Raw genomic sequence first — 25000 nt, 5'->3', positions numbered from 1 at the left:
CTAATATTAAAATGCCCTTTTAACAAATAAATAATTAAATCCAAAAAATGTAAAAAACCCAATTTAAAAAACTGGAATTCAACAAAATTCAAAATATTATTAACCTGTAAATTTTTATGAAAAACAAGTAGGAAAGTATAGTCGGGCATGGGCGACCATATTATACCCTACACCATGAGTATATTTTTACAATTTTTACTTTTATAAAATTTTTATTTTTTGTAAAGAAACTTTTATGTTGAATATTACCATAATTCCAAAATATTTAAGCCATTTTTTGATAAAAAACAAAAATTTCTAAATGAGGCTTTATATAGGTCAAATATGGGCCGATCCTCGGTAAATTTGGGAAAAGGATATATTTCTAAATCACAGTTAGTTTTGTTGAGTTTCATTGCGATACAAATGGTTACAAGTCAATTTTAGACGTTTAAGTCATTTTTTGAAGGGGGGTTTGTATGGGGGCTAGGGTCAAATATAGGCCGATCCTTACGAAAATCTGCAGTATCATTTATACTTATATAAAACATATTTGTGCCAATTTTTAGAGAGATAGCAGAATATTTGACGTAATTATAGCATACAAATCGGGAGGTACGGTTGTATGGGGGCTAGGTGAAATAATGGACCGATTTCAACCATTTTCAATAGGCTTCGTCCTTGTGCCAAAAAACATGCTTGGTCCAAATTTCATCAAATTATCTTGAAAATTGCGGCCTGTACCTTGCGCACAAGGTTTACATGGACAGCCAGCCAGCTGGACAGACGGACGGACGGACATGTCTTAATCGACTCAAAAAATGATTCTGAATCGATCGGTATACTTTAAGGTGGGTATTGGACCAATATTTTTGAATGTTACAAACATCAGCACAAACGTATAATACCCTCCCCACTATAGTGGTGTAGGGTATAAAAACAAAATAAATTGCATCAACAAATGTTTTTTAATACAAAAACCTAATTGACACATCGTATATCCTATTTCTTACTTCAATTACATTAACAATTGATATTTCTATTTGCACACGTGCACAAAGATCGTAAAAAGACATAAAATCATAACGAAATTTATGGGAATTTACCACATTTTAAAAATTTACGAACATCTACAGGCAAACCAAAGTAAATTAATAAAGTAGCGACATCTCTTGTTGTACAACAACATCTACAACAAACACATGTATTTTGTTTTTGGAATAATCCAGCAATGTGTCAAAATAAAATTTAAGAAAATTTCTTTTAACAACAAAGTGAACAAAACCTAAATATAAAATATTACTTTTAAGTTGAAAATATTAAGGATTTAATTATATTATTATATAAGTTAAAGTGTCCCTTGAAGGGAACACTAAAAAGTTAAAGTTGGGGCCAACCCTTGGCCCGTTTTCCTATGTTTCAAATAAGACAAGTTTTGTTAGATTACTAATTACTTAGTTTATTATCCAAAATTGAATGACGCTTGGCAATGGTAAACGATACAATTTATACTTAAAATATGTCAAGTAATCAATAATATTTCATGCACACTTATCAGTAACCTAATATATAATTTATACTTAAAATATGTTGGTTGCAAATATTGCAACATAAAATAGTTGAAATATGATCGACTTCATACTGTCAGCATGTTGCTGCAATAAGTGTGTTCTATTTGTTGTGCGTAGTCAGCAGGTTGGAAGAATAAGTATGTTGAACTCTTTGTTGTGCATGGTCAGCAGGTTGGTAGAATAAGTATGTTGAACTTGTATGACGTCAAGATGCGGAGCGTGTTAACTGCCCCCCCTCTAAATATCTGCGTCCCGCAGATTAGTCGAATTTTTCGTTGCTTCATCTGTTTTGGGAATAGTTATTGCCGTTGTTATTTTCCTCCATATTCTATAACAGGTACAGGCTAGGATTATTAAGACAATGGCTTCTATTATAGTTGAGATATTGAAAGCTTCTCCAAGTTTTTTGATATGTTCTATATTCTTTAAATTAGATGTATGGATGTACTCGAGATTTAGTTTTATGCCTTTATTTGTAACATTCGTAAAGATTGATGGAAGGGTCTGTATTGTGGTGGCATCCTTGCTAGAAAAGGTCTGGTTTCCAATTTTCAGACTTTCATTTTTTAATTGTATGATAAATGTTCCGTTAATAGTTCTTTCTTCTTTTTCATTCTTTATGGTTCCATTGAAATTAGTTACAAATATGGTATTATCATTTAATAATTCCACTATTTCTTCCATGTTCGTTATGAAGTGACAATCTGCATTACCACCTTTAAGCAATCTTGCATCACATCCATCCTCAGGTAGTTTCCTAAGCTTATTCGCTTCGCATATTGTAGTATTTCTTATATGGAAACAGTCCCCAATTATGCCATATGTTTCATCTTCATTTACCATTAGGTTGTGGTATCTAAGATTAACTTGTTTTCCTTTCAATGATGTAGCTCTTGCCAGGATCACTCGATACTTTTGTGATGTTACCTTTGGTACGGATATTACGTAAAGTAAAATAGTTCCATTGGTATACATGGAAGGCTTGGCGTATTCCGCTGCTTCAATTAAATTTTGGTATGGTAAGGATTCTTCTTCTGAAATTATTTTCTCAATTTCGAGCTGGTCAAGTAAATTGGTGTTCACGATACTCGTTTTTGCCATCTGTGATGCTCTCACAATTTCAGAGATTTGTTCTTTTAATACAAGGATTTTATTTGATAGAAGAATTTACATATTTTCTGAATCCATTTTCTTGTTGATGGAATTAGTGTATGACACTATTTCATTAAGTTTCCCAATTGACGCTTGTGAAATATTGAAAATTTGTTCATTTATAATATATTGATTATTGTTGTTTGCCACTATCTTGTCCTGTCTCTGAAGAATATTATCCCAGTCAATTGCATCCGGTGAGCCCGCAATCCATTTCCAAGCGGATCCAATCCAATTTATGGATCGTGGTCTTCTTTCGTGGTTATTCTCCAATTCACATAGCCTCAATTTCGTGATATTGAGGTGAAATTCCATAATGGTTCTCATTGGAGTTGGGTTCATATTTCGTTTCATGGTTTCTTCCAAATTTTCCAAAACTTTTTCGTATTGCTCTAGATTGATTGTGTGAACTAGTTTAAAGTATCCATTTATTACCCAGCCGCTTCCATAATCCATGGTTACCAACGGCGAATCGTATTTAAATATATTGAATCCGGTAACACCGGAAATTAATAAAATTCTATCTCAAAGAAAAAAAAATATATGTTTCAGAATACAATTTTATTTAAATAAAATATTAAAAGTTTTAGGAATACATTTGCATACATTATATCAATTTTTTCTTTTAAATTTCTTATTTATGATTTTTAATATATTTCCTTTTACATTCTATTCTATATATATTCTATTACTGTTTTTGATTCTGATTTATTACTTTCAATGTAAACAATTTTATTTCTTTTTAATATACCTTTTGTTATTTAATAGGTTACTTTTATACTTTTTAATAAATTATTTCAATTTAATAGATAACTTTAAATTATTTTTGTGTAGATAATTTTAAAAATTTTCAATTTTAGAATTCCTTTAGATTATTAAATACATATTTTTTTGTTTCATTACCGTTTTTCAAAATTTTACTTAAAAAAATTTAATTTTTATAATATTTTTTTATACTATTGAATATATTTTTTCAATGCATTAATATTTTTCAAAATTTTATCTAAAGCAAATTTACAATATATTTTATATTTTTAAATTATTAAATGTATTTCTTTCTCTTTTTTTTATTCATTAATTAGATTATTATTTTTCCTTTTATATGTGTTTTTAATTAATTATTAAAATATTATTTATTATAAAAAAGGTTAAATAATTTCAAAGGTTTTATTCCAGGGAACAATTTTCAAATGTAGAACATGCCAACCTATGTGCTTTTATTACCAAGTGGATGAGTTTATTCGGGTATATTTTTCAAATGGATTTTATGGATTCGTTTACCTGTGTCAGTGTCTACTGTTACTCTATTGTCTTTTCTAATGGTTTCACGTTTATAAATTGGTTTTTGTTTTGCTTTTATTTGTTTGTCCTTAATGTAAACTACGTCACCCTGTCTGTATTTTTTTGTTTCTCGTCTCTTCCTATTTATGCGCATATTCCTCTTTTCTTGGTTATTCTTTATTTTCTTTTTTACATCATGTAACAATTTTTTATGGAAGTTTGTTATATTCTGGTAATTTATCCTCTGGCTTCGGTTAAAGAATATATCACTCGGTTTCACTTGTGTCACAGAATGTATTGTATTATTGTAGCGATCCACAGCAATATGTACTAACTCCTTTGTATCCACTCTATTCAATTCTTTTTTCAGGCATCTAAAAATTTCAATTATTGTAGAATGTAATCTTTCAACCTGGCCGTTAACTTCGCTCCTTTGAGATGGTGTTTGGTAGATTTGTATTCCGAGGCCTCTAATATAATTAGAAACGATCGGACTTAAAAATCCCCTCTCATTATCTGTTACGATTATTTTCGGAACAGTGAAATAATGAAGGAGTTTTGAAAATTTTTGACGTAAATGAAGGGCCGACTTATTTCTAATATGAAAAAATTTAGCAAATTTCGTAAATTTATCAATGCAGCTAAGAAATTTTTCTCCTTGTATTTCAAAGATGTCCACATGTAAAATTTCACAAGGAGTTTTTGGAACAGGTGTCTCACTAATCTGTGGAGTAAAAGGGTGTCTGTCATACTTATTGAGGCGGCAAATTTCACAAGCTTTAGTGTATTCCTTAATTTTACTTGTCATCCTAGGAAAATAATATGTTTCTAATATCTGCTCCTTGTTCTCAACTGGATTTCGGTGGGCTCTTTTATGTACATTTTCAATAATACTGCAAACTCTTTCTTCATTTGCAACATCTTCCACGAGCCTTTGTGTTATCCTGATTTTATAGAGGCGGAAATGATTACAAAAAACATCTTGTAAAAGTTGAATACGGTTTTCAGGTATTTTGATTCCATTTGTTATTGCAGGATTTAAACGCGTTTTCAGGATGTCTATTAACGGTTGTGTATCGATTTTTTTCAAAGTAATGTAGTGGCGATTGTACCCTGGGTGAGGATTTTCATGACAGTAAAGTTCCTTACCTTCTCTGATGACAAGTTGGTTTTTAAAGACATTTAATGGAGCTTCCACATGAGGTATCAAGTCCGTAGCATCTTGTTCTGCGCTATGCATTGTAGTGCCAGAAGATTCTACTTCGCTGGCCGTGATCGTATCTGAGTTTCCCTCATTTGCAGTAATTGTGTCCGAATTTCCTTCCGATGCAGTGTCTGTATCGGAGGAATTCAGCATGTTTACTGTAGTCCGCAGTCTAGAAAGAGCATCTGCCACAACATTTGATTTACCAGGCTTGTAAATCAATTCGTGGTTGTACTCTTCAATTCTAGCTTTCCACCTTTTTAACTTGGCGTTGTGATTCCTGTTTCCCAAGGCATAAGTCAGTGGTTGATGATCTGTATATATTTTTATCATTTTTGCTCCGTAAAGGTAAGATCGTAAGTTGTCAAGTGCCCAAACTATTGCTAACATTTCTTTCTCGTTCGTAGCATATCCTTCTTCAGTTTTATTTAAGGATCGTGAGATGTATGAGATGGGTTTATCTTTTCCGTTTTGTTCCTGTGATAATACAGCACCAATGGCATAATCAGAAGCATCTGTAGTTAAATTGAAAGGTTTGTCGAAATCTGGAAATGCTAATACATCAGCTGAAACTAATAATTCTTTCAAGGTATTAAAGGCTTTTAATGCTTCCTCATTTAATGAAATCAAAACACGTCTGGAGGCATTTGCCTTTATTTGAGAGAACTCTCCTCTTGTTAGGTTGGTCAGAGGTTTTGCTACATTTGCATAGTCTCGAATAAATTTCCTATAATACGACGTTAGTCCAAGAAAACTTTTGAGTTCTTTCAAATTGTTTGGTGGACAAATATTTTGGATAGCTGCAACTTTTTTCTCATCTGGTTTTATCCCATTTGGTGTTACGATATACCCAAGGAATTCTACTTCAGTTTTCATGAAATGTGTTTTCTCCAAATTAACCTTCAAATTTGCATCACGCAGTCTGGAAAATATTTTCTCTTCTAGGGTACGGATACGGTTATCCACCCTCCTAAGTTCGTTCATTAAAGCGCCCACTGATCCCGACAATTCAGTCACCGATTGTGTTAACGAATCCATAATAAAATAATAAGAAAAAATTTAAGACTCACCACTTGGTTTTATTTGCACTTTTGTATTTAGAATTCACTTCCTTGTTTTTTTTAAGAATATTTTTATTTTCTTTATAATTTTCTTTTTATTATATCATTATTTCACGTTTTTTTTTTCCTTTTTCATTTAAATTCTTTATAAAGTGATTTTTGCACTTTTGAAATTTTTCATAATTTTATTTTATTAAAAAATTTATTTTCTTTAAAAATTTTCTTATTTCAGATTTTTCTCAGATTTCAATAATTATGTAATTTTTTCATTTTTTGTTATTTTCAATATTTATTAACAATTTTTAATATTTTTCAGTGACTCTTTAAGATTTAAATTTTCTTTTTCATACTCATTTGGTGAGTGCACATTTTTATTAATTTATACAATTTTTCTTGATTATAGTCATGGTTGGAGGATCGTGTTATCCGGTTTCGAACAGTATACTGCCGTACTAAGGCACGATTTACCTCACCCCGTGAATTTTTCCACTTCTCATTTTATTAACAGTAGAGGAACAAATATTACTTCCGTCTTCACTTAGTTGTGCAGGTTCTTATGTTGACTACAACTTGTAAAGATTTTTCCTGATTGTGACAAGTTGGAGATTTCACGTTTTACCAGCGGACTCACTTATTTTTTATTTGGTGACATTAACATTTTTTATGTACTGGAGGGCCTGGGTTCAGGATCGCAGCACACTGGATTTTTTTTATCCATATTGGTCACTTTTTTTCACATTATTGCACTTCACTCAATGTATTTCACGTTATTTTGTCACTTTATAATTTTCATATATAAAAAAAAAATTTTTTAGAATTTTTTAACCGTGTTCTTAAGGGAACGGAGGTGGTACCTGATTGGCATTCTAAGACCATCCTTTTTGTGGTTGAGGAAGGGCCGTGTTGTCCTTTTTAGTCGGCATCAGATCAACTGAATTCAACCTACTAAGGCACGACTGACTTCACAGCAAAATTTTCCTTTTTTGATCTCCATATGGAATTACCAACAGAACAAATAATGCTACCAAAAAAAATTTTCTATCAAGGAGTTGAACCTCAATGACTCTTAGAAGACATTCACCAATTTTAATAGAAAAAAAAATGTTTCACCTGGATTGTATTATTTAATTATATTAGTAATACTGGAGGGTCCCGTAGGAATCGCAGTATACCCTTTTATTTTTATTATTTTATGTCTGGAGGGTCCCGTAGGAATCGCAGAACATATTTTATTTAATTATTGTTCATGGTTCTGGAGGGTCCCTTGGGAATCGCAGAACACACTACTTAATGATACAATCCAGATGATTTAGGACACCGCATTTTAAGCGGGTCCCTGCTCGGGCGCCAGTTAAAGTGTCCCTTGAAGGGAACACTAAAAAGTTAAAGTTGGGGCCAACCCTTGGCCCGTTTTCCTATGTTTCAAATAAGACAAGTTTTGTTAGATTACTAATTACTTAGTTTATTATCCAAAATTGAATGACGCTTGGCAATGGTAAACGATACAATTTATACTTAAAATATGTCAAGTAATCAATAATATTTCATGCACACTTATCAGTAACCTAATATATAATTTATACTTAAAATATGTTGGTTGCAAATATTGCAACATAAAATAGTTGAAATATGATCGACTTCATACTGTCAGCATGTTGCTGCAATAAGTGTGTTCTATTTGTTGTGCGTAGTCAGCAGGTTGGAAGAATAAGTATGTTGAACTCTTTGTTGTGCATGGTCAGCAGGTTGGTAGAATAAGTATGTTGAACTTGTATGACGTCAAGATGCGGAGCGTGTTAACTTATATTATAAAATTTATAACACTTTTAAACTACTTTAAAACCACTTTTAATTCATTTTTTCAACTTTTCACAAATTTTAACAAATAGCAAAACACAATTTAAAAATGGCGAAATAAACAATGTTAACAATTTTCAAAACAAACTTTGACAACTAATATTATTTTTCTATAGAAACTATAGTTAAAAAAAATAGTCAGCTGTTCAAGTGATGCTACTTTATTAATTTACTTTGAGGCAAACATAACTCTTTAAAGTTTACACACGCATATACATAAATGCACATGTATGCTTACACACTCACACATAAAAATTTAAATTTCATTTTCTTAAGATTTACAATATTATAAAACTCATGAAATTCTCTTTTGTACTCGTTTCATGAGAGAAATTTATTTTCCGCTCTTTAAATTTAAATATCACTCGTGAGATTAATTTTTAAAAGTCACGAGAAAAAAAGATAAATTCACAAGAAAGTAAACAATTTATTTCGCTCGAATTACTATCACTCGAGAGAGAAATCAATTTGAACGCTCTTCCGACTCTGATTGTTAACAATCAATACACACCGTGGGCTCTATCACTTCATAAGATTAGTATATGGTCTCAAAACTGCGCCGCAAATATTTGTCTCAATCATAGAGGGAATTTTAAAAAATATTAAAAATAAGCACATACACTTCGACGATATATTAATTGGCTCTCGAGGAATGTGAAAAAACGTTAACACAAGTGTTGGACAACCTAGTTTAATATAACGTTAAGGTACAACTTTAAAAATGTATATTTTTTAAAAATAAAATTGAATATTTGGGATATGAAATTGATATTAATGGAAGAATACAAGATAAGGGCAGTTGCAAAATGCCCAAGACCACAAAATTTAACTCAACTGAAATCATTCCTAGGTATGATAAATTATTATAATAACTGCATCCCTCATCTGTCATCTGAATTAACAGAGTTATACAATTTAACTAAACAGAATACACAATATCATTGGGAAAAGAAACATGAAGATGTATTTGAGAGAGCAAAGAATTTGGTTTTAAATATAAATGTTTTAACGCCATACGATCCAGATTTGCCTATAACAATTTCAGCGGATGTCAGTCCTTATGGTGTGGGAGGTGTGATGTCACATTGTGTAAATGGTATAGAAAGACCAGTACAAAGGTTTCACAAATATATATATATGGCCATAAGTTTACAATAGTGAGTGATCATCAACCTCTCAGAGAAATTTTTAATCCACGAAAGGATATCACAATTGTAGCCGCGAACAGGTTACCACGTTGGTCGATTATCGTATCAATGTATGATTATGAAATAAGGTATAGAAAAGGTCGGGAAATGATGAATGTTGATGCGCTCTCAAGATTACCATCAACTGCAGAATTGATAGTGAAATTCCTATTAATATGGATGAAGTGTTAAAGGGAACCGATAAAGTTACAATATTGCAAGAAGTACGTTCATATGAATTTGAACGGTTTTGTAAAGAAATGGTATAAAATGCTGTAAATCGCCCCAATACCACCCACAGTCTAATGGATGTGCGGAACGAGCTGTGCAGACGTTAAATTCGTCGTTGAAAAAAATGATTTTAAATAATACATTGAAAATAAACCATGCTCAACTTTACGAAAAAATTTCGTAACTTCTATTTTCGTAATATTTACAAAAATTTCGAGTATAATACGAAATATTATTTAATAAAACCCTTTTCTATTTTTACGAAAGTACGAAAACCTTTCGTAATATTTTTTTCTTAAATTTTAGCGAAATTAAACATAACATAAACTACAACATTTTTATAAAATTTAAGAAAAAGTATAATTTTGTTCTCGAATTATTTTCATAAAAAAATTTAAAATTCTTGTGGAGAATAATTTTGAACTAAAATTAGAAAATTTATTTTAAAATGAACAAAAATGTTTGAATAAATTAATATTTCGTAAATTTTACCATATTTATTCAAAATTCCCTTTTTTCAATTTATGTAAATTAATTTTTTTAAGAATATTTTGCATTATACTACAATATCTCGTACAATTTCGTATATATTACGAAAGAATTTCGTGGTGCGAAACAACGAACGATTCGTACAATGTACGAAATTTTTCGTATATATTAAGCATGGATTTTTTTCAGTGTAGAATGAAGAATAAGTCTTTTCAACTAATTTTAGAAAATTTCCTTTTAGGATATAGAATGTATCGAAATGAAAAAATCTCCATTAGAACTAATGTTTAGCTTTAAACCAAAATCTCTCTTATATAATGTAAAATTCAATGAATATGGGAAAGAAATAGGTAGAAACGTAAAAAATAATAAAAACATTGTAAAGGCAGAACAAAGTCACAAAAATAGAGCATTGGATGTAAACAAAAGAATAGTCAGTAAAGACGTTTGAAGTAGGAGAAATTGTCTTATACAGAAATGTATTCAATAATTATTGCAAGTGATTAATTGGAATAATCGTAAAAAGGTTGAGTAGTATCAGATATGTGATAAAGATTAATGGATCAATTAAAAAGGCTAAAAACAAAAGCAATTCAATATAGTCCGTTTGTAAAATAAAATGTTTTATGTATTTTGTTATACTGTATTTATGCATGTAATTATTTTGGCATGCTTTATTGTTGTTTTAAATTTATTTTGTAACATAAGTAAGAACATAACTTATTTTTAAAATAATATATTAAAATAATATATAAAATAGAAATAAGAAAGAGAGAATAACCGTTATAAAATATTTTATTATAAGAAAACGTAAGTTAAGAATGATGCATGATTAACTAAATAAATCAGTCATAATCAGAGTATTAACGCGTGCGTTTCATTGAAACCATCATATATTAAACACCAGGATGATCAATTTATATACATTTTGTTATTGTTTTTTAAATACTAATTTTTCAATTATATATTGGGATCATATTTGAATAATTTTTTAAACGCTCAACTTATGTATCACTTTTAAGTCATCAAAAAGAGTCAAAAATAACTCAGTTTACTGATTATTCATCAAACAATCTTTCAAATGCTAGCTGGGATTGAGTGTTTGTATTTATTTACCTGAGTGAAGTAGATTTGTTCTGGTGTGATGTTTGTAGCCTATTTATATACCATTGTTCTAATGGTTCACGTTCATAATATAACATAATAAAACCGTAAATAAATAGTCAAAACAATAGCAGCATACAAATTGCTATTAATTCATATACTAATGAGTGTGTGGTGTCATTTAAGCTATCAAATTAAACTGTCTAGGTCAGAAATAAGCCGTAAAAGCTGATATTTAAAATGATATATGTATGTATGTAGGTATGTCTGTACGTACGTATGTACGTATGTATGTATGTATGTTTTAAACTCCGAAAACGAACAAATTGTCTTTTTTATGAAACTTTGACGGATTTTACTGAATAAGGAACTTCTCGAAAGTATGTCTGGCTTGTTGAGAATTAGGATCCCGAAGATATCTAGGATTCTAGAAAAGTGGTTTCAACTGACAGATATAGGGTGGGGAAATTATAATATAATATCCTGAAATTTTTACACAATATATTGAAACCACTTTTCTAAGATCCTACTAAAAGTAGTTAAATAAAGTAGTACGCAACATGTACTTTTTGACAAGGTGGTAATTAGTGGTGTCAAAAAAAAATATCAATTTTGTTTAGATAGGTTATATTGTTCATTAGCACCTAATAATGTCATTCCATTTGTATTTTCTATAATATAATTTTTCAACATTATAAATTATATATATTCCTTATAGATAGCGGAGTCGATTAAGCCATGTCCGTTTTTCTATCTGTCTGTTGAATTAATCATTTTTTTGAGGACCCAAAATCTTCAATAATTCTGTTAAACAAGCTTTCGAGATCGCTATTAAAAATCAAAAAATCCGAGACATTTTTCAACCCTATAAAGTATACATATTCAGAATCCTTATAGATAGCGGAATCAATTAAGCCATGTCCGTTTCTCTGTCTGTCTGTTGAATTAATCAGTCAAAATCCGAGACATTCTCTGAAAGTATTTTGATATAGTCGGAAAATCAAAATAAATATAAACATTATAAAATTAATATTTTTAAAAACAGTAGGGTGAAGGTTATATAAGATTCGGCACAACCGAATCTTGTTGTCAATAACTTTATTGTTTGTCTTTTGGTATAAATGTTTTATACCTAGTTTTATTATTTATTCTCTAGATAAGAAGAATTTAACAAAATAAGTCCTATTATTAACGTTATCCGATATGACTAAAATTTAACACCAGTAAGTTTTATGCACTTGTATACAAAATAAAACCCATCTGAGCAAAATCTATATATTTTTGGACACCTCTAATGTTTATATTATTTTACACTAGATCGGCGTGTGTCTATTACGAAGTGATTTACATAGTTTTTTTTAATAGACTACATATTTAGTATAATAATGGTATACATATATTACTTATGCTGTTATCAACCTTTATTTTATTAAGATCTGATATCACGAATTTTGGGAGTGTATGTAGAACTAATAGGAATAAATATCAAAATAATAATATTCACACAGTGGTATGGGTTCATACATTTTTTTCAAAAAGCTGAAATATGTTTGTCACTAGATGTGCCTTTAAAAATGTACACTCTTATAATATACATCTTTATTAAATAACTAAAAGGATATGATATTACGTCAGAACTAAATATTTGTAAAATGATATCATAGAATGAGCCAAAGTTAAATTTTCTGTTGGAACATCAGAAACTTCAATTTTGGGGCCACCCTAACATACATATATAGATATAAATTAATTAGCATTTCAATTTGTATAGAAATAATTTCGACACTGTTGATATTTAAAGCAATGAACTGAAAACAATCGATCCATGTATTTGTTACAATATACTTTAAACTGTTATATCCTCAATATTCTACACAAAATTTTGACAGAATATTTGCTTGATTGACCTGTGTGTAAAGTTAGCTTTAAAGTATATTTCCGGTTGGACCGCCTTACAAATGTTTTAAAACTAAATGTTCTAACTAAATTTGGACACGTCCACAAAAAAGATATTATTTCATATTAATTCGACCTGTTTATGTTATCTTTGCCAATGACTAGACGAATAGAACGATTCTTTCTAAAACTAAGAGGTTTTTCCCCATGGCGACTACAACCAAGACCATCCTCATTTCCCATGTGATCAACAATAACTACCCTAAAGGAGTAATTTTTTGGAATTTTTCGAATTCTATTGTCATCAAATTATTACGAGGTCTTCAACCCATATGATGAGTTTTCACTGTATCTTTCTTATCAAATTTTTTTAATATTTTTGAAAGTGTTGATTTATTCATTAAATATTAATCACAGATCAACAAACATTAGGTAAAATATTAAAAGAAGTGTTAAAATCGTTTCTTATTTTGCTTTTAAATCGGAAATATAGCCATTTTAATTAATGACATAAAAAATTAATTTTGCAAAAAATTAAAAAAAAATTACAAAATTATCAAAATGAAGAATACTTTGAAATAACAGTAACTGCCGGTCCACACTAGAAAATTTTTTTTGGGAAACTTTTGATTTTGCGTGAGAGAGAAAGTGAAAGAATATATCGCGGTACGGAGTTTCCCGTTCTCGGAAACATGTTCTGTTATTCTTCTCATTCTTACAACAACAAATCAATGAAATTTACACGTAGTTTCTGAAACAAAAGTTTCTATGTGTGGACATTAAGGAAACTTCAAAAGAGAATTAAGAAAAAGTTTCTCAACGAAAGTTTCCTAGTGTGGACCAGGTCTAAACAACGATTTTTTTTACACAATTATTTTGCATATTTTCTTTTCTGTAAAAGTTCAAAAGTGTCCAATGTTTTGTCAGTAGTATTAAAATAAATAATAATTATTTGGTTTTCCTTTTTCTGAATTTAATTAATTATGTTTTTGTTTTTCACCTTCGTGAGAAGGGTTTATATAAGTTTGTCATTCCGTTTGTAATTTCTATAATATAATTTTCCGACCCTATAAAGTATATATATTCTGGATCCTTATAGGTAGAATGATACTGCAGATTTTCGTAAGGATCGGCCTATATTTGACCCTAGCCCCCATACAAACCCCCCTTCAAAAAATGACTTAAACGTCTAAAATTGACTTGTAACCATTTGTATCGCAATGGAACTCAACAAAACTAACTGTTATTTAGAAATATATCCTTTTCCCAAATTTACCGAGGATCGGCCCATATTTGACCTATATAAAGCCTCATTTAGAAATTTTAGTTTTTTATCAATAAATTTCTTAAATATTTTGGATTTATGGTAATATTCACCATAAAAGTTTCTTTACAAAAAATAAAAATTTTATAAAAGTAAAAATTTTAAAAATATACTCATGGTGTAGGGTATTATATGGTCGGCCATGCCCGACTATACTTTCCTACTTGTTCGTTTTTCAAAAGGTATTTTTTGCAATTTCTACAATATTGAACCTAGAAACATGTAATTATGTATGTATGGCCCGGATTAAGTGAGGACCCATAAAAGGGGACTTATTGGTACTTTTTCGTTTTTCAAAAGGTACTTTTTGCAATTTCTACGATATTAAACCTAGAAACATGTAATTATGTATGTATGGCCCGGATTAAGTAAGGACCCATAAAAGGGGACTTATTGGTACTTTTTCGTTTTTCAAAAGGTACTTTTTGCAATTTCTACCTAGAACCATGAAATTAAGTATGTAGAGCCCGGATTAGGTGAGAACCCATAAAAGGGGATTTTTTGGTACTTTTTCGTTTTTCAAAAGGTACTTTTTGAATTTTCTGTAATATTGAACCTAGAACCGTGAAATTAAGTATGTAGAGCCCGGATTAGGTGAGAACTCATAAAAGGGGATTTTTTGGTACTTTTTCGTTTTTCAAAAGGTACTTTTTGAATTTTCTATAATATTGAACCTAGAAACATGTAATTAAGTATGTATGGCCCGGATTAAGTGAGGACCCATAAAAGGGGACTTTTTGGTACTTTTTCGTTCTTCAAAAGGTACTTTTTGCAATTTCTACAATATTGAACCTAGAAACATGTAATTAAGTATGTATGGCCCGGATTAAGTGAGGACCCATACAAGGGGACTTTTTGGTACTTTTTCGTTTTTCAAAAGGTACTTTTTGCAATTTCTACGATATTAAACCTAGAAACATGTAGTTATGTATGTATGGCCCGGATTAAGTAAGGACCCATAAAAGGGGACTTTTTGGTACTTCTTCGTTTTTCAAAAGGTACTTTTTGCAATTTCTACGATATTAAACCTAGAAACATGTAATTAAGTATGTATTGCCAGGATTAAGTGAGGACCCATGAAAGGGTACTTTTTGGTACTTTTTCATTCTTCAAAAGGTACTTTTTGAAATTTCTGTAATATTGAACCTAGAAACATGTTATTAAGTTCGTATATCCCGGATTAAGTGAGAACCAGTAAAAGGGGACTTCTTGGTACTTTTTCGTTCTTCAAAAGGTACTTTTTACAATTTCTACAATATTGAACCTAGGAACATGTAATTACGTTTGTATGGCCCGGATTAACTGAGGACCCATAGATGGGGACTTTTTAGTACTTTTTCGTTCTTCAAAAGGTACAAAAGGCTTTAAACACATCATGGTGAAGGGTATATAAGATTCGGCACAGCCGAATATAAAACTCTTACTTGTTTTTTGTTAACTTTAGTAAATAGTAATAACAATTAAAAATAATTATTAATAATATATCAATTATAATTTTAGAATTTCAACCATTTCTGAAATATTTAAAAAATTTTAAATTGTTTTGTGCAACACTGTATATACTAGCTTTTTGTACCCAACGTTGCCCGGGATTTTAAAAAATTTATAACCAGGATCGGCAGACATATACTACTTGTATAAGTGAAAGAGCGAAAAAACAATAAATGAGAAATCATTGTACTCTCATCTCCACAAAAATGCATATATGGAATACTAAAATTTAGAAATAATATTAATGTAACACACAACTTACATAGATTTTTTAAGTTTAAAAGCAGCAAATATTTGTTCCCTGTTGTGCAAATATTTATTTTAAATATTAAAATATATCATCATCATATATATTAATACGCAAAGACAAAACGATTGGGAACATTTTCCGGCTATATTACTTGACCGATTTTCTTGATTCTTTTTTTGTTTAATACAGATTGGCGAGCCCCACTGCAGAATATATGATCAAAATCGGTTCAGTATTTTCGGAAATATAAGCGTTTAAAGTTTCTACCAATACACAATCACACACACATGTGCTTGAATTAAAAAATAGAAAACAAAATATGAATGCAACACAACAACACTTTTTTCATTTTAGAAAAATGAGAGGAGAGTGTTACTTCTCTGTTGATGTTTTCTTTTTCTATTTGGCAGTGATATTTTTGTTGTTGTTTTTAATACGATTTTTATAATATTTTGAAAATAAGATTTTATTGTATAATGATGTATTATGATGTGTGATACAAAAGGATGTTAGTGTTTGGCCTGGGAAAACATTGGTGGGACAATAATTCTACATAAATGTTAGTTCTTACGAATTTTAGAGATTTTAATCATGGCCAAAAACATAAATAGGAAAGTTTAGTTGGTCGTATCGGAACATAATTCACCGTAATAAATAAATCAGTATATCGCTAATATGCATGTTTAACACTGTGAGGATTTGAAGGGAAAACTCTTTTGTGTTAGTCTAACCAATTAGGAAAAAGCGGTTTAAGAAATATTAGTGTAAAGTGAAAACTGTAGAATCATGTTTTCTGGGTTAATGGCTGCCCATTTGGTTTAGTATTTACTCTTAAAGCTCTATGCTTAAAGGCCTATATTAGTACAACTTCATAGAATATCTATTATTAAATTCTAATAAAATACATTAAAATTTATTTTTTTAAGAAGTCTTTGTCGAGTGTTATATGGGAGATTTTATACAACATAAACCTGAAGGATGGACTTTTTATACTAAAGACTGTAAAATAAAACGCATTTATTTCTTATAAAGATAATATATACCTGTTCCAAAATATCATTCCGATCTAAAATTTTATTAATTTAAAAAAAATATTTATTATATAAAAAAAACTATTATTTAAAATTAAAAGTGGGTTTATTCCAAAAAATTCGTTTTACTTCATTAAAAAAACTTACATAATTTCACTTTCGATCGGGATGGAAACCTGTTAGAGTTCTAATAGCAATAATTGCAAAATTTAACGAAGTAATGAACTTGGAATAAAAAAAATGAATAACCTATGTGAGACTACAAAGGAAAAGTGCTGGGGCATGGGTGATTGCTGGAGGAATTGGCAGATTGTTAAACATACGTCTTAATTTAAAACTGGGAGGTGTTTAAAAAACTTAGATGAGAATGAGTAAAAATCAAAAGATGAAGAACTCAAACAGTATTAAAGAAAATAGTTTACTAATTTTACTGTCAGGAATGAAAATATCATATTGTATGTTTTGAATATATTTAAATGAACATTTTTGTAGAGAATAATAAATCGAAATAAGTAATATTCGTTGTTTTTTCTTTTAAAAAATTTCAAATAAATTTGAAAACATAGATTTTATATTTCTTTCATTATTAAACTAAAATGTATCACATTTTTTTAAAGAATACGTTGATTAAAGCAAGTTATACTCATTGATAATAGCAATTGAAACAATTTTTTGACAGACATTTCAACTACGAAAATATCGTTTTTGTTGCACATGTATGTAATCTTTCCTTCAATGTTTCCTCACGAATTTCGACCGCGAGACGAACTCTAGTGTATATAAAAACACAAATTTGAGCTTATTAACTATATTTTTAATTAAATATATACATATTAAAGGCAAAGATTTAACAAAATTACATTTTGGTTTATTATTATAATTTGCAAATTATGTTGAAAAAAACAACATTTTAAAAAGTTAGTAATTCTAAAAACTACTAAACATGTAGTGTAGATGCTAAAAGAGTACAAAAATAATTAATATTATCCATCCGTTCATTTTCATTGCAAAAGCAAACGACAGCTCAAATGAGACTGAATTGTGATTTCTATGCGTGTGAGTAGTCTGTGTAAATTTAGTAACGGCCAAAATACACTGTGTATAGGAGTTGCCGATCGTGGATTTATAATATTAAATTTATAGATCAATTAAAATCTACATTCAAAATATATAATTCAGAACAACTTTCACAAAATTTACCAAAAACAATACATTTTCTCCCTTTTCATAATTCTTTTGGCTTGAGTGGTAAAAAATTACCTTTAAAATTAGCAACAAAGCAATAAAAATATTAATAATTAAAATTTCGGATTTTCTCTTTTAAAGCATGATTTAAACTCTTAAGGTACTTCACAAAAAATTGAGAAAACTAAAACTAAAATATATTTCCTTAAGGAGCCTTCACACGATCACACTTTACGTACGTAAAGTCTAATATAAAAGAAAGACGAAATTACATCCGCATTTCAGAAAAGAGAATAAAAATCGTATGATTTGTACTTCTTCTGTTTATACAATTGGTATAAAACAATAACAAAGTAAGATGGAAACAGCTTTTCCACTTTTTGGAGTTTACATAAAAATACATCCCTGATATAATGCGACGAATAGAGCCATACGAATGTCAATTTTTCCATCCTCTCAATGTAGTATGGTTTCATTACATATTGTGTTTAGACGATCCCATCCGCATCCTTCTACATAAAATTTTGACAGTTCATATTACTTGTGTGCTCGTGTGAAGGGGCTTTATAATAACCATTATTTGTTTTGTTGTTCTATATCTGTTGCTACAATAACAAAATAACTTTAGCCTCATATATATTATTTTTTTGTGTGTGTTGTTTTAAGTGACATTTGGTTTATAACGTTATATGCATAATGCTTAGTTATGTTTTTGTGAATCAAATTGAAATTTGTAAATCGTGTAGTGTACTTTTTTCTTTTTTTAGAAACTGTAATTTTACTGATTCAGTATTCAAAATAAATTTGATTTCGATACATGTTATTTAAGGACATTTTGATCACATTGGATCATAATATATAAAATATTATGATAAAAGATTTTAGCTGATTTTAATCATAATATGATAATTTAAAATTAATATATTTAGACTACAATCATATTTTTGTATTTATCATAATATTGTTCTACATGATCATATTATGATCCATGGTGATCAAAATTTCGTGTTATATATAAAATAAATTAAATAATAATAATATACTTACAATACTTAACCCAATTAGCAAATTTCAATTTGCCGATTTATATAAAATTTTGGTTCATAAAAAATTTAAGTATTTCATAAAAATACTAGTATTTTTAAGCCTGTTATGAACGTTATTCATTTTCTAAAGCAAACATTTGACCATGTTGAAATATAAACCGTTTTTGTCCATTTTGAATACCAATCAAACTGCAACAATAGTTTAGGTCCTATCGTTCTTTTAAGAGACTGACAGTTTGACTGACTGATAGACATGTCTACACGCAGAGAAAAAATATAGTTGTGGTAACCATAATCTAAGAGAAACATATTATTGTTAGAATTATGGTTAAAATTAAAACATATTATGATCATTTTTACTATCAAGAAATATCATATTATGATCATTATTAGTATTATAACATATCATATTATGTTTAAATATAGTCCGAATATTTCATCAAAATATAGTTTTATTAATCATAATGACATGTTGTAGTTTAAATGGTTCTAAATAATATAATATGTTTACATAATTATCATAATTTATTTGTTGTAAAAATAATTATTTTTCAGAGAATCATGTTTTTTCTCTGCGTGTAGATCGTTTGAGAAAAAGGACCTATGTTACAAATGAAATCAAAAAGTTATGGTCGAAACTAGGTAATTCAAATTAAATGTTTCGCTTTTCATAGTTTTTTAATATTTTCCGGTTAACAGTTTTTAAAATCAGCTAAAAAGATGTTCTATACCTATGTATATCGGAAATTTATTGTACAGCCAGGATATTTGATAAACAAATTTTAAAAATTTTTGATTGTGTAAAAATGTGATAATTAAACATTTTATAAAAAATTCGGCGTACGGTGTTCGGTCAAAATTTCGCCGAACACCGAACATTGGCCGAACCTCACTTTTTACCGAACTTCGAACCCGTACCCGAACGTTCGGTCGGACACTATATATTTCTGACACTTTAAAAGCTAAATCAAAACAGAAAAAATCACTTTTTAAGGAGAAAACAGTACTTTTTCATCATTTGTCCATTTTTTACCCGTTTTGACAAAACTTTCACAACGGAACTTTGCTAATAAAAACTTCTTGCATTTTATAAAGCTAAATCGAACATAATTTCGAGTTAGAATATACAAAAATCATATTTTAAGCATAAAAGTACCGATTTTTACAGGTTTTCGCCCTTTTCCTAATTTTGGATACCAGCTTTGTTCCAACTTTCGCATCGCAATTTTGCTAATACATATATCTGACATTTTAGAATGCTAAATCGAAATTATTTTCGCATTAAAATAGCCAGAAATAAGTTTTTATGCACAAAAGTACCAATCCCTTTTTTTGTCGTTTTTACACATTTTTAACCCAACCAATTTTAGAAAAGTTTTATAGCGTATTGACAATTCCAGACATATATCTTTCTATATTCCATATTTAAAGAAAATCGGTTCATCCGTATAGGAGTGACTGACGCACAAACAATGAAACAAACAAAATAATATACAGAAAAGTTCTACAAACTATTCTGCTGTAAAAATGAAATACACATTTATACATTAACGGCTGTATTCATATACAATAACATTATTTCTCATTCTAGAAACTATTCTTTCGTGCTGTAAAAATGAAATACATACTTATACATAAACGGCTATATTCATAAAAACTTATTTTAGATTTATTAACCAATTTGAGACAAAATTCACGAAAATTTTATTCATAAACTTCAAATTGCTTAATACCTTTATTAACCACTGATAAATATACGAATATTAAGCAAACAATGAGTTGGTCTTTTAACAAATTTTTTGAAAAATCAAATCTAGGTATTATTGGACAAGTAGGAAAGTATAGTCGGGCATGGCCGACCATATAATACCCTACACCATGAGAATATTTTTAAAATTTTTATTTTTTTTAAAGAAACTTTTACGTTGAATATTACCATAATTCCAAAATATTTAAGGCATTTATTGATAAAAAAAATACAATTTCTAAATGAGGCTTTATATAGGTCAAATATGGGCCGATCCTCGGTAAATTTGGGAAAGGATATATTTTTAAATAACAGTTAGTTTTTGTTGAGTTTCATTGCGATACAAATGGTTACACGTCAATTTTAGACGTTTAAGACATTTTTTGAAGGGGGTTTGTATGGGGGCTAGGGTCAAATATGGGCCGATCCTTACGAAAATCTGCAGTGTCATTTATACTTATATAGAACTTATTTGTGCCAATTTTCAGAGAGATAATAGAATATTTGACGTAATTATGGCATAAAAAGTTCAAATCGGGAGGTACGATTATATGGGGGCCAGGTGAAATAATGGACCGATTTCAACCATTTTCAACATGCTTGGTCCAAATTTCATAAAATTATCTTGAAAATTGCGGCCAGTACCTTGCGCACAAGGTTTACATGGACAGCCAGCCAGTCGGACAGACGGCCATGTCTTAATCGACTCAAAAAATGATTCTGAATCGATCGGTATACTGTAAGGTGGGTATTGGACCAATATTTTTGTATGTTACAAACATCAGCACAAACGTATAATACCCTCCCCACTATAGTGGTGTAGGGTATAATTAATAGATGAATATTTGACAATATCTAAATTGGGTAGCAACATTTTTAGACAATTTTGAAATGTCCGTCTGGCAAACAAATGATGGAAAAATCATTTGATTGCCTTTTTCATAGCATGTTGGTTAAATAAAATGCCATAATTTTATAAATTGTATTGATTAGTGTTAAAATTGGTCAAATATCAAAAAATAATAATCAATATTTGCTAAAGTGTGATTAAACTATTGTGTGCACTAAAACCAAAATAATTTTTTATAAATACAAGCGTAAATGTTTACACCAAATAAGAATTATATTAATATATTTTACTTCATTCCAAATCTTGTGTTATTGTTGCATTCTATATGCTGGCATAAAAACAAAACTCAAATACATTTATTGAATCAGTAAAAATATTTCATGAAAATAAAATTTATAGCAATAAAGTTCTTGTTAGAAAATATTTTTCTTCTGTGTAAAAATCAAATAAATTTGTTATAAAACCAAATAAAAACATTTATAAAAATTTAAATTATATTAAAACAATTGTTAAGAAATATTTTTTTCGGTGCAGACAATTTATTTATTAATTTAACACACAAAAAATTATTAAATTATATTACACCAAGTACACCAGTACACACTTATGTGAGACACTGTTTATACATACATATGTATGTATGAATGTATGTACATCTAATATATTAAATACCAATATTTTTAATAATATTTGTGTGTATAGAAATAACACAATGAGAATCAAATCTTTGTTTGTTGTGAACAAGTTTATAATTTATGTATATTTATTATGCCGTAAATGATTTTAAATATCAAATGACTTAAAAATACATAAAATTAAATTTGTTTTCTTAAGGTGTCCTAATTTTAAAGAAATGAACGGCGATATTAAATTCTATTGTGATCACAACAATAGCTGTCTGTCGCGTATATTTTGCAGTTGAAAAATAACGTTGCCACTAAAAAAAAAATGTTACAAACATATGTATGTATGACTGATTCTGTACTTGTTTTCAGTTTTGAAGTTTCGATTACGCTATGTAGTTCTTTTTTTATATTGGTATCTTGTTGCCAATATAAAACGTTCATCTGACTATGGTTCCACTGATAGATGCATAAAACTCGAACATCTGCCAATGAAAATATCAGACAAGTATTTGTAAATACATAGTAACATTTTACATAGTAACGTTTTAACACGATTGTTAAATGTCTGACAATATTATTGTTTTACAATATACTGGCAATGCTTTTTTGACAACGTTGCAAGACAAAAATTGGAAGTTCACATAGTTGTTACACATTTTCTGAACATTTTTTTGTCAACATTGTAAGAACTGACTGGAAGTTCACACAGTTGTTACACATTTTCTGAACATTTTTCTGTCAACATTGTAAGAACTGACAACCGTGTATTTGTAGCTTAACAGATTATGTTAAAGTAATTTGCTCTTATTATTAAAAAAAGAAACATCCCAAAATATTTAAAATTTTAGAAATTTTAAAAGTTATAGGTTTTGCCTCGTATATTTAACATTACAATAGTTCTATTTTATATTATTGTTCATTCATTTTCGTTATTTAAAAGAATTTATTATTTTTTAAAAATACTTTTAAAATTATATCAATTCTATTTCTATATAAAATAATACAATATCAATCAAAATAAATTTTTTTGCAAATAAAATTTATTATTTATAGGCCAAAATAAAATTAAAAAATAAATTACGTTTTTTCATTAGATGAAGATACATAAGTAAAATAAAAATAAGTATGACTGTATAGTCGGGCATAGCCGACCTTATGATACCCTACACCCTAAAAATGGGGATTATTTAAAAAAATGAAGCATTTGATTTGTTCTTTAACTTTATTTCGTCGTATTTTTACTTATTTTTGGCACAAAAGACATTTTTACAAGAAGGCTCAAAGGGGAGTAAGGCCTATCCTTATAAATGTTGATAGAGGAATTCACGACTTCAAAGTTATTTATGTAGAATTTAAAAGTGTTATTAGTGTTTATAGGTGAATTTTGACTTTCAAGTAATTTTCTAAAGGGATTTTGTAGCAGGGCTAGGGTCAAATGGAGCCCGATCATTAGAAAAATCGATAATGTCATTAAAAGTTCTATAAAACTAAGTTTCGCCGACTTTTGTTGACATAATAGGGCCCAAATGCCCTATTCCGAGGGTACGGAAATAATGGACCGATTTTATCCATTTTCAATAGGTCTTGGGAAAAAGAGTGTGTGAAAAATTTCATCCAATTATCTTGAAAATTACGACCTTTAACATGCGCTAATGTAGTGTAGGGTATAACAAAGGTGTAAAGTGGTGTAGGGTATAACAAAGGATCCAGTTTGGTACAATTAATCAATTTCTATCTGACAAGTTTCATCCAATTATCTTGAAAATTGCGACTTGCACCTTGCGCACAAGGTTTACATGAACAGCCAGCCAGGCGGACTCAGAAAACGATTCTAAGCCGATACTTTAAGGTGGGTCTAGGACGAATATTTTATATTTTTATGTTACAAATATCAGCACAAATCCAATATACCCTCCCCACTAAAGTGGTGTAGGGTATAAAAGCAAATTAACGACAACAATTTAAGAGATTTGCATTTGTAGGGATTCAAAATTTTATAAAGTTTATAATGTTATTATACACAAAACAAAACGTCCGTATCCTGATTAAAATATATTATGTTGCTTTCATAACATTTTATTAAGCATTTTTTGTATATTGATGGTCAAATATGTTACCATGTTTTAATTGGGTTACTACTTAGATTAGCATAAACGTAATATAAAATAAACCGTGTTATCAAGTTCAAAAGACAAAGAAAGCTGCTACTCCTTCATTATAAGTATAATACATACATGACAAATATTAAGAAATAATAGTAAAAATATATGACAAAATGATAAAACAACAAGTAAGAGTGTTATATTCGGCCATGCCGAATCTTATATACTCACCATCAAATCATTCATGTTTATGTAGAATTTTACTGATGTAATCACATTTTTGAGTCAGTAATAAGTCTTAAAATCATTTTCAGAAGGGGACCTTGGTAGGTTCAA

At 29.1% G+C, this 25000-nt stretch overlaps 1 protein-coding gene across 5 annotated transcripts in view; it reads right to left on the bottom strand.

Annotated features, from left to right (window-relative positions):
* LOC111687833 (serine-rich adhesin for platelets) overlaps positions 1 to 25000 on the bottom strand; it is a 240311-nt gene that overhangs the window by 213383 nt on the left and 1928 nt on the right. The gene's annotated exons all lie outside the window — the stretch shown is intronic.

Source organism: Lucilia cuprina, chromosome X, assembly GCF_022045245.1.
Source record: "Lucilia cuprina isolate Lc7/37 chromosome X, ASM2204524v1, whole genome shotgun sequence".
Lineage (NCBI taxonomy): Eukaryota > Metazoa > Arthropoda > Insecta > Diptera > Calliphoridae > Lucilia > Lucilia cuprina.
The sequence above is the reverse complement of the archived record's forward strand: the minus strand, read 5'-3'. Positions and strand labels throughout refer to the sequence as shown.